Raw genomic sequence first — 7,500 nt, forward strand, 5'->3', positions numbered from 1 at the left:
AAATGTCAGCCATCTCAGCACCCTGGAACCCCCCGGGTGGCACAGGGCTGGATGGGGCTTTCGTATAGCAGGGACGGTGCTGCCTCTCGCTTCGCTCGCTGTCCGCCGCTCGCCGCTCGCTCGCGCAGCCAAAAATGGCCAGTTTTGGCCCGTTTTTGGGCCGTTTTGGCCAGTTTTTGGCCTGTTCTTGCGTCGCGCGGTGACCGTCGTGAGCGGAGCAAAATGTCAGCCATCTCAGCACCCTGGAACCCCCCGGGTGGCACAGGGCTGGATGGGGCTTTCGTATAGCAGGGACGGTGCTGCCTCTCGCTTCGCTCGCTGTTCGCCGCTCGCCGCTCGCTCGCGCAGCCAAAAATGGCCAGTTTTGGCCCGTTTTGGCCAGTTTTTGGCCTGTTTTTGCGTTGCGCGGTGACCATCTTGAGCGGAGCAAAATGTCAGCCATCTCAGCACCCTGGAACCCCCCGGGTGGCACAGGGCTGGATGGGGCTTTCGTATAGCAGGGACGGTGATGCCTCTCGCTTCGCTCGCTGTCCGCCGCTCGCTGCTCGCTCGCGCAGCCAAAAATGGCCAGTTTTGGCCCGTTTTTGGGCCGTTTTGGCCTGTTTTTGGGCTGTTCTTGCGTCGCGCGGTGACCGTCGTGAGCGGAGCAAAATGTCAGCCATCTCAGCACCCTGGAACCCCCCGGGTGGCACAGGGCTGGATGGGGCTTTCGTATAGCAGGGACGGTGCTGCCTCTCGCTTCGCTCGCTGTCCGCCGCTCGCCGCTCGCTCGCGCAGCCAAAAATGGCCAGTTTTGTCCCGTTTTTGGGCCGTTTTGGCCTGTTTTTGGGCTGTTCTTGCGTCGCGCGGTGACCGTCGTGAGCGGAGCAAAATGTCAGCCATCTCAGCACCCTGGAACCCCCCGGGTTGTAACGGACAAACTTCTAAACAAGATGTTGGATGTAATGCTTATGTCTGTCCGTTGTCTTTTGGCATGTTCATGCCTTGTATAGAATGTAAAAGGGGCGGCCGAAGGCTTAATAGTCCCATTTTAGTTGGGTTGGTGGCCTCTTTAGGCTTGTAAATAAAGGTTGTGTCATGTGGACACGTTCGAGAGCTTTTCGGTCTGTAATGGACCATTTTACCCTTTGTTGTGCAACTATTCAGAGCTTGTAAAGTCTGTTTGTAATTTACATTGTCTATGAAGTGTTTTTCGGACATGTTTGCTTGTGGATCCCGATTGAGGCGTTCTCTTCAACCCGTTCTCTCTTTTGTTGGTCCTAAGGGACAATGGGAGGCTTCGGGGAGGCTGACCTTTGCGGACGGACGCGCGAGGGTGCCGCACGCCTTAGGCAAAACCAGCTAAGGTCGTGACATTATGGTATCAGAGCGGGACAAGCACTCATAGAAACACTTGACATGCAAACGTGGGGGACCTAGCGGGGCTGCGTTGAGGGCAGTCAGCACACGCGCGACCGTTTGAGGGAAAACGGGCATGGAGATGTAGGGAAAAGAGTCGCTCAGAGGAGCGGGCATCTGAGATTGGCATTCAGAGGAATGGCCAACCCTTCGCGCAAGAGGCACCACGAGAACAGGCAAGCTTGGAAGAATTTGGAGCGCACAAAGGTTGGGATGGCTGAGTTTGAGCTACGGCTCAACGTTGACAACTTTACTTGATGGTGCTCAAGGCAAGCGAGGCGCTTGGCAAAGGACGAGACCATGCAAAGTGGAATGAGTTGCTCAGCGACCGAAAGAGTTGTGCAAAGCTCACAGAGGTGAGGGGAATTGCTAACTCGAAGAATTCGGTACTCATGCATGGGCTTGTATGCGGACGATGGATTGTTCGTGGCCATCCCAAGGCGGTCGAGACTCGTCGCCATGGAGCATTGAAACTTTCTCTTCGACATGCGAAGGATACGTCCGGAGGAGGCTGAAGTGTGCAACGAGTTCAGCATGTTGCTAGGCCTTGAGGGGTGCAGCGGTGGCTGTATTGACGTGGAGGCGCAATCTAGCAAGTGCGTTTGCAAGAGGCAGAACAATGCACAGTTTGTTCAGCAGATCGGAGTAGTCCAAGGGGATGGTGGTCTCCGAAACGAAGAGAGATGTTGCTCCAACGGGACAGTTATCCAGGAGGGATAAGTCTCAGCTCTCCAGAGGGAGAATCATGTGAGACGGACTTCACATGTTGAGGAGGAGTACCTCACAAACAACAACTCCACGAAGCTCGATGGACTGAGCAAGCGGCGAGGAGTCGTCGCATGATCTCGCTTGAGAGAATGCATTGGTGGATGCATTGCGAGATCAAGTGGGGGAGCGACCCAAAGCAACTCAAATGGAGGCACACTTGGAGTCGATATGGAGATCGGACTTAAGGGAGGGCTGACCCGTGGAATGGTGGGCGCGAGGGCCACCATCGACTCAATGCAGAAACGAGGAGCGGAGCAACTTGGGTGTAACTTGGCGAAGTACCCAAGCCGCATGAAGGGAGCCAGCATAGAAGTTGGAACATGGAGCAGAGGCACAGCGCTTTCCCTAGACAGAGGTCAAGGACATGAACTCTTGCAGAGGCAGGAGTAGAATCATGCTGTTCCCTGGGTCCTTCATTCTGACAGAGCGGACTCATCTTGCATGGTGCCAAAGACGAAGGGAGCTTCGGGGCACATGCACTTTATCTCGGAGGAGCATTCGATGGAGGAACTAAGGCGACTCAATTTGCGGAGGCGAAGTTGGGTACAGAAGGCCTTAGCACGGGGCAAGAGGACGCAGAGGCGGGTACTCTTGAAGAATATGCCACAGTGTTGCCATTTGAGTTGCTATGAAGGAAGCAGTGTGCAGCGGAGATTGTGCTGGTAGGGGCAGAGGCCCAGGATCCAGGCAATGGTGCACAAATTACAGCGAAGTCGGTGGACTTCGGGAGCTACTCGGCGACGGACTGTCCTAGAGCGGTGCTTCATCTAGGTGTGACCCAAGAGTGGGTGGATGAAGGTCGATTGCCAAAGGAGCGAACAAAATCGAAGGTGGAGGAGACCCTGCGATGTATTGGCAGAGGCCACACATGGAGGGTTCACAATTCGAGTTTATTCCACAAGGATCAGAATGCAATGGAGATGTCACCAGGAGGCGACATGGTGCAGCGGATCGTGGTGGAACAGTTCGTGGCAATGCGACACACACGACATGTCCCGTGAGGGATGAGATCATATGGAGGTATGATCGGGAGCTACTGGGAGCTCCGCTTTGGTGAACAACACGACGGCAAGAAGGGCTATGGATTCAAGGAGTGAAGGCCATGGTACCGCAGAGGCGGGTCTTCCGGGCGTGCACCGAATTTTGCATCGGATGAAAACCTTGGTCATCAGCATATGGGGGCTGGGTTCCACCAAGGGAAGAGTTCGAATGCAAGTACCAGTGAGTCCCATGAGAGGGACTTGATCATGCAGAGGTATGATCGAAGCAGCTGGAGAGTTGGACTGCTCCAGAGCTCATATTCGCTTAAGGGAGCCCGACAAGTCAGAGGACAAGGTCGAGTAAGCGAACGTTGCTACCAAGGAAGCTAAGGAGAACAGAATCGGTGCAAACCCTACAATGTGATGGCAGAGGCCATGCATGGGAGTTGCAGTCTGTCTTTCCATCGACCAAACAGACTGCTTGGAGAACACAGAGGTGTTGAAGCAGGAGGTCGAAAGGGGCGAGGAAGCGACGATGAGTCCAGAGGGACTTAGCTACCCAAAATCAAGCATCAGTTAGAATGGAGGTGGACTCAGAGGAGTGCCACGGAGACATCTCTACTGATTGTGAAGGAAAGGGATACAGAGGCGAAGCGACGGATAGTAGGGCCATGGGCATGGCAGCGCCATGGCACCGCAGAGGCGGGACTTCCGTGCAAGTCATTGATCCCTTGCTCTCACGGAGGGAGAGCGCTTGGTCGTGAAAGGGGCCGAGGAGGTGGAGCATGCAGAGGCAATCTCCAAGTACCGAGACAAGGCTGAAGGGCAGAGGCCAAGAAACTTCGTAAGACCGGTGTCAACAAGTTTCTCATCAAGATAGCCGTAAGTGAAGGACTTCGGGTCATGCAAGAGTGCATGACCAAGGAACGAAGCAGGCAGTACGTGGTGCTGTACCTTTGCTACTCAGTGGAGTAGGCGGCAGGGTTGATGGAGAAGACGGTACAATCCCAGAGGCGACCTCATCTATCAGAGAATTACTCCAAGTTGGGGTGAAAACTTCCTGCATTCCAGAAGTTCAATGGCATTGAGAAGGTGAATCACAGTAGCTAACTCAACGCAAGGAGTGCAAACACTTCAAGTGCTTCAGAAGTGTGAGCAAAGAGCAGGCGAAGGCCAGTAACCAGCTCGATGCATGAAGTACAACCTCGAGGAGGCGGGCGAAGTCAAGTAACCTTTGCCTTCTCAACTCTTAAGAGAATGGGCGAAACCGAGTACCCCAGTTCTCTTATCTATCCAGCAGAGGAGCTCTGCACAAGTTCAAAGACCCTTCGAAGATAATGGAAGACAATAGTTGTCAAAATCCTCACCAACGGTGATCAGTGCTACTGAGAGTAGATTGTCCGCTTCATTTCCCAACGAAATGCCAATCGAAAGCGGAAGTGATGCGAACCTACTTGGATGTGACAACTAACTGAAAGAAGAGTCAATGAGCAGATTTTGTGGAGGAAGGACCCAAAACTTCAGAAGTTTGCGAGGCGATGCTCGTTAAAGCTCCAACAAGCATCCACCCAGTTCAAGCAGCATGTGGAAATTTTGAGAAACTGGCGCAGTAAGAATGGTCTTTTCCTTCATTTGGTGGATCCGCAAGAATCGACAAGGATCAACACAACTCAGCCAACCCCACACCAGAGTCAGAGTCATTGGCGAGTTGAAGCAGCAAGGCGGATCAAAGGTTCGACTACTCAGAAACAGCAGCGGAGAGCAGCTGGGAGCCAGGAGGTGCATTGTAGCTGGAGCGGAAGATTGAAGACTCAGCAAAGGCGAAGAGTTGCAGTGTTCACAAAGGCTTCGACGAGGACGTCGAAGGGATAAGTGGGGGAGAATGTAACGGACAAACTTCTAAACAAGATGTTGGATGTAATGCTTATGTCTGTCCGTTGTCTTTTGGCATGTTCATGCCTTGTATAGAATGTAAAAGGGGCGGCCGAAGGCTTAATAGTCCCATTTTAGTTGGGTTGGTGGCCTCTTTAGGCTTGTAAATAAAGGTTGTGTCATGTGGACACGTTCGAGAGCTTTTCGGTCTGTAATGGACCATTTTACCCTTTGTTGTGCAACTATTCAGAGCTTGTAAAGTCTGTTTGTAATTTACATTGTCTATGAAGTGTTTTTCGGACATGTTTGCTTGTGGATCCCGATTGAGGCGTTCTCTTCAACCCGTTCTCTCTTTTGTTGGTCCTAAGGGACAATGGGAGGCTTCGGGGAGGCTGACCTTTGCGGACGGACGCGCGAGGGTGCCGCACGCCTTAGGCAAAACCAGCTAAGGTCGTGACAGGGTGGCACAGGGCTGGATGGGGCTTTCGTATAGCAGGGACGGTGCTGCCTCTCGCTTCGCTCGCTGTCCGCCGCTCGCCGCTCGCTCGCGCAGCCAAAAATGGCCAGTTTTGGCCCGTTTTTGGGCCGTTTTGGCCAGTTTTTGGCCTGTTCTTGCGTCGCGCGGTGACCGTCGTGAGCGGAGCAAAATGTCAGCCATCTCAGCACCCTGGAACCCCCCGGGTGGCACAGGGCTGGATGGGGCTTTCGTATAGCAGGGACGGTGCTGCCTCTCGCTTCGCTCGCTGTTCGCCGCTCGCCGCTCGCTCGCGCAGCCAAAAATGGCCAGTTTTGGCCCGTTTTGGCCAGTTTTTGGCCTGTTTTTGCGTTGCGCGGTGACCATCTTGAGCGGAGCAAAATGTCAGCCATCTCAGCACCCTGGAACCCCCCGGGTGGCACAGGGCTGGATGGGGCTTTCGTATAGCAGGGACGGTGATGCCTCTCGCTTCGCTCGCTGTCCGCCGCTCGCTGCTCGCTCGCGCAGCCAAAAATGGCCAGTTTTGGCCCGTTTTTGGGCCGTTTTGGCCTGTTTTTGGGCTGTTCTTGCGTCGCGCGGTGACCGTCGTGAGCGGAGCAAAATGTCAGCCATCTCAGCACCCTGGAACCCCCCGGGTGGCACAGGGCTGGATGGGGCTTTCGTATAGCAGGGACGGTGCTGCCTCTCGCTTAGCTCGCTGTCCGCCGCTCGCCGCTCGCTCGCGCAGCCAAAAATGGCCAGTTTTGTCCCTTTTTTGGGCCGTTTTGGCCTGTTTTTGGGCTGTTCTTGCGTCGCGCGGTGACCGTCGTGAGCGGAGCAAAATGTCAGCCATCTCAGCACCCTGGAACCCCCCGGGTGGCACAGGGCTGGATGGGGCTTTCGTATAGCAGGGATGGTGCTGCCTCTCGCTTCGCTCGTTGTCCGCCGCTCGCCGCTCGCTCGCGCAGCCAAAAATGGCCAGTTTTGGCCCGTTTTTGGGCCGTTTTGGCCAGTTTTTGGCCTGTTCTTGCGTCGCGCGGTGACCGTCGTGAGCGGAGCAAAATGTCAGCCATCTCAGCACCCTGGAACCCCCCGGGTGGCACAGGGCTGGATGGGGCTTTCGTATAGCAGGGACGGTGCTGCCTCTCGCTTCGCTCGCTGTCCGCCGCTCGCCGCTCGCTCGCGCAGCCAAAAATGGCCAGTTTTGGCCCGTTTTGGCCAGTTTTTGGCCTGTTTTTGCGTTGCGCGGTGACCATCTTGAGCGGAGCAAAATGTCAGCCATCTCAGCACCCTGGAACCCCCCGGGTGGCACAGGGCTGGATGGGGCTTTCGTATAGCAGGGACGGTGATGCCTCTCGCTTCGCTCGCTGTCCGCCGCTCGCTGCTCGCTCGCGCAGCCAAAAATGGCCAGTTTTGGCCCGTTTTTGGGCCGTTTTGGCCTGTTTTTGGGCTGTTCTTGCGTCGCGCGGTGACCGTCGTGAGCGGAGCAAAATGTCAGCCATCTCAGCACCCTGGAACCCCCCGGGTGGCACAGGGCTGGATGGGGCTTTCGTATAGCAGGGACGGTGCTGCCTCTCGCTTAGCTCGCTGTCCGCCGCTCGCCGCTCGCTCGCGCAGCCAAAAATGGCCAGTTTTGGCCCGTTTTTGGGCCGTTTTGGCCTGTTTTTGGGCTGTTCTTGCGTCGCGCGGTGACCGTCGTGAGCGGAGCAAAATGTCAGCCATCTCAGCACCCTGGAACCCCCCGGGTGGCACAGGGCTGGATGGGGCTTTCGTATAGCAGGGACGGTGCTGCCTCTCGCTTCGCTCGCTGTTCGCCGCTCGCTCGCGCAGCCAAAAATGGCCAGTTTTGGCCCGTTTTTGGGCCGTTTTGGCAAGTTTTTGGCCTGTTCTTGCGTTGCGCGGTGACCGTCGTGAGCGGAGCAAAATGTCAGCCATCTCAGCACCCTGGAACCCCCCGGGTGGCACAGGGCTGGATGGGGCTTTCGTATAGCAGGGACTGTGCTGCCTCTCGCTTTGCTTGCTGTCCGT

The sequence above is a fragment of the Musa acuminata genome, unplaced genomic scaffold (genome assembly GCF_036884655.1).
Source record: "Musa acuminata AAA Group cultivar baxijiao unplaced genomic scaffold, Cavendish_Baxijiao_AAA HiC_scaffold_1126, whole genome shotgun sequence".
NCBI lineage: Eukaryota > Viridiplantae > Streptophyta > Magnoliopsida > Zingiberales > Musaceae > Musa > Musa acuminata.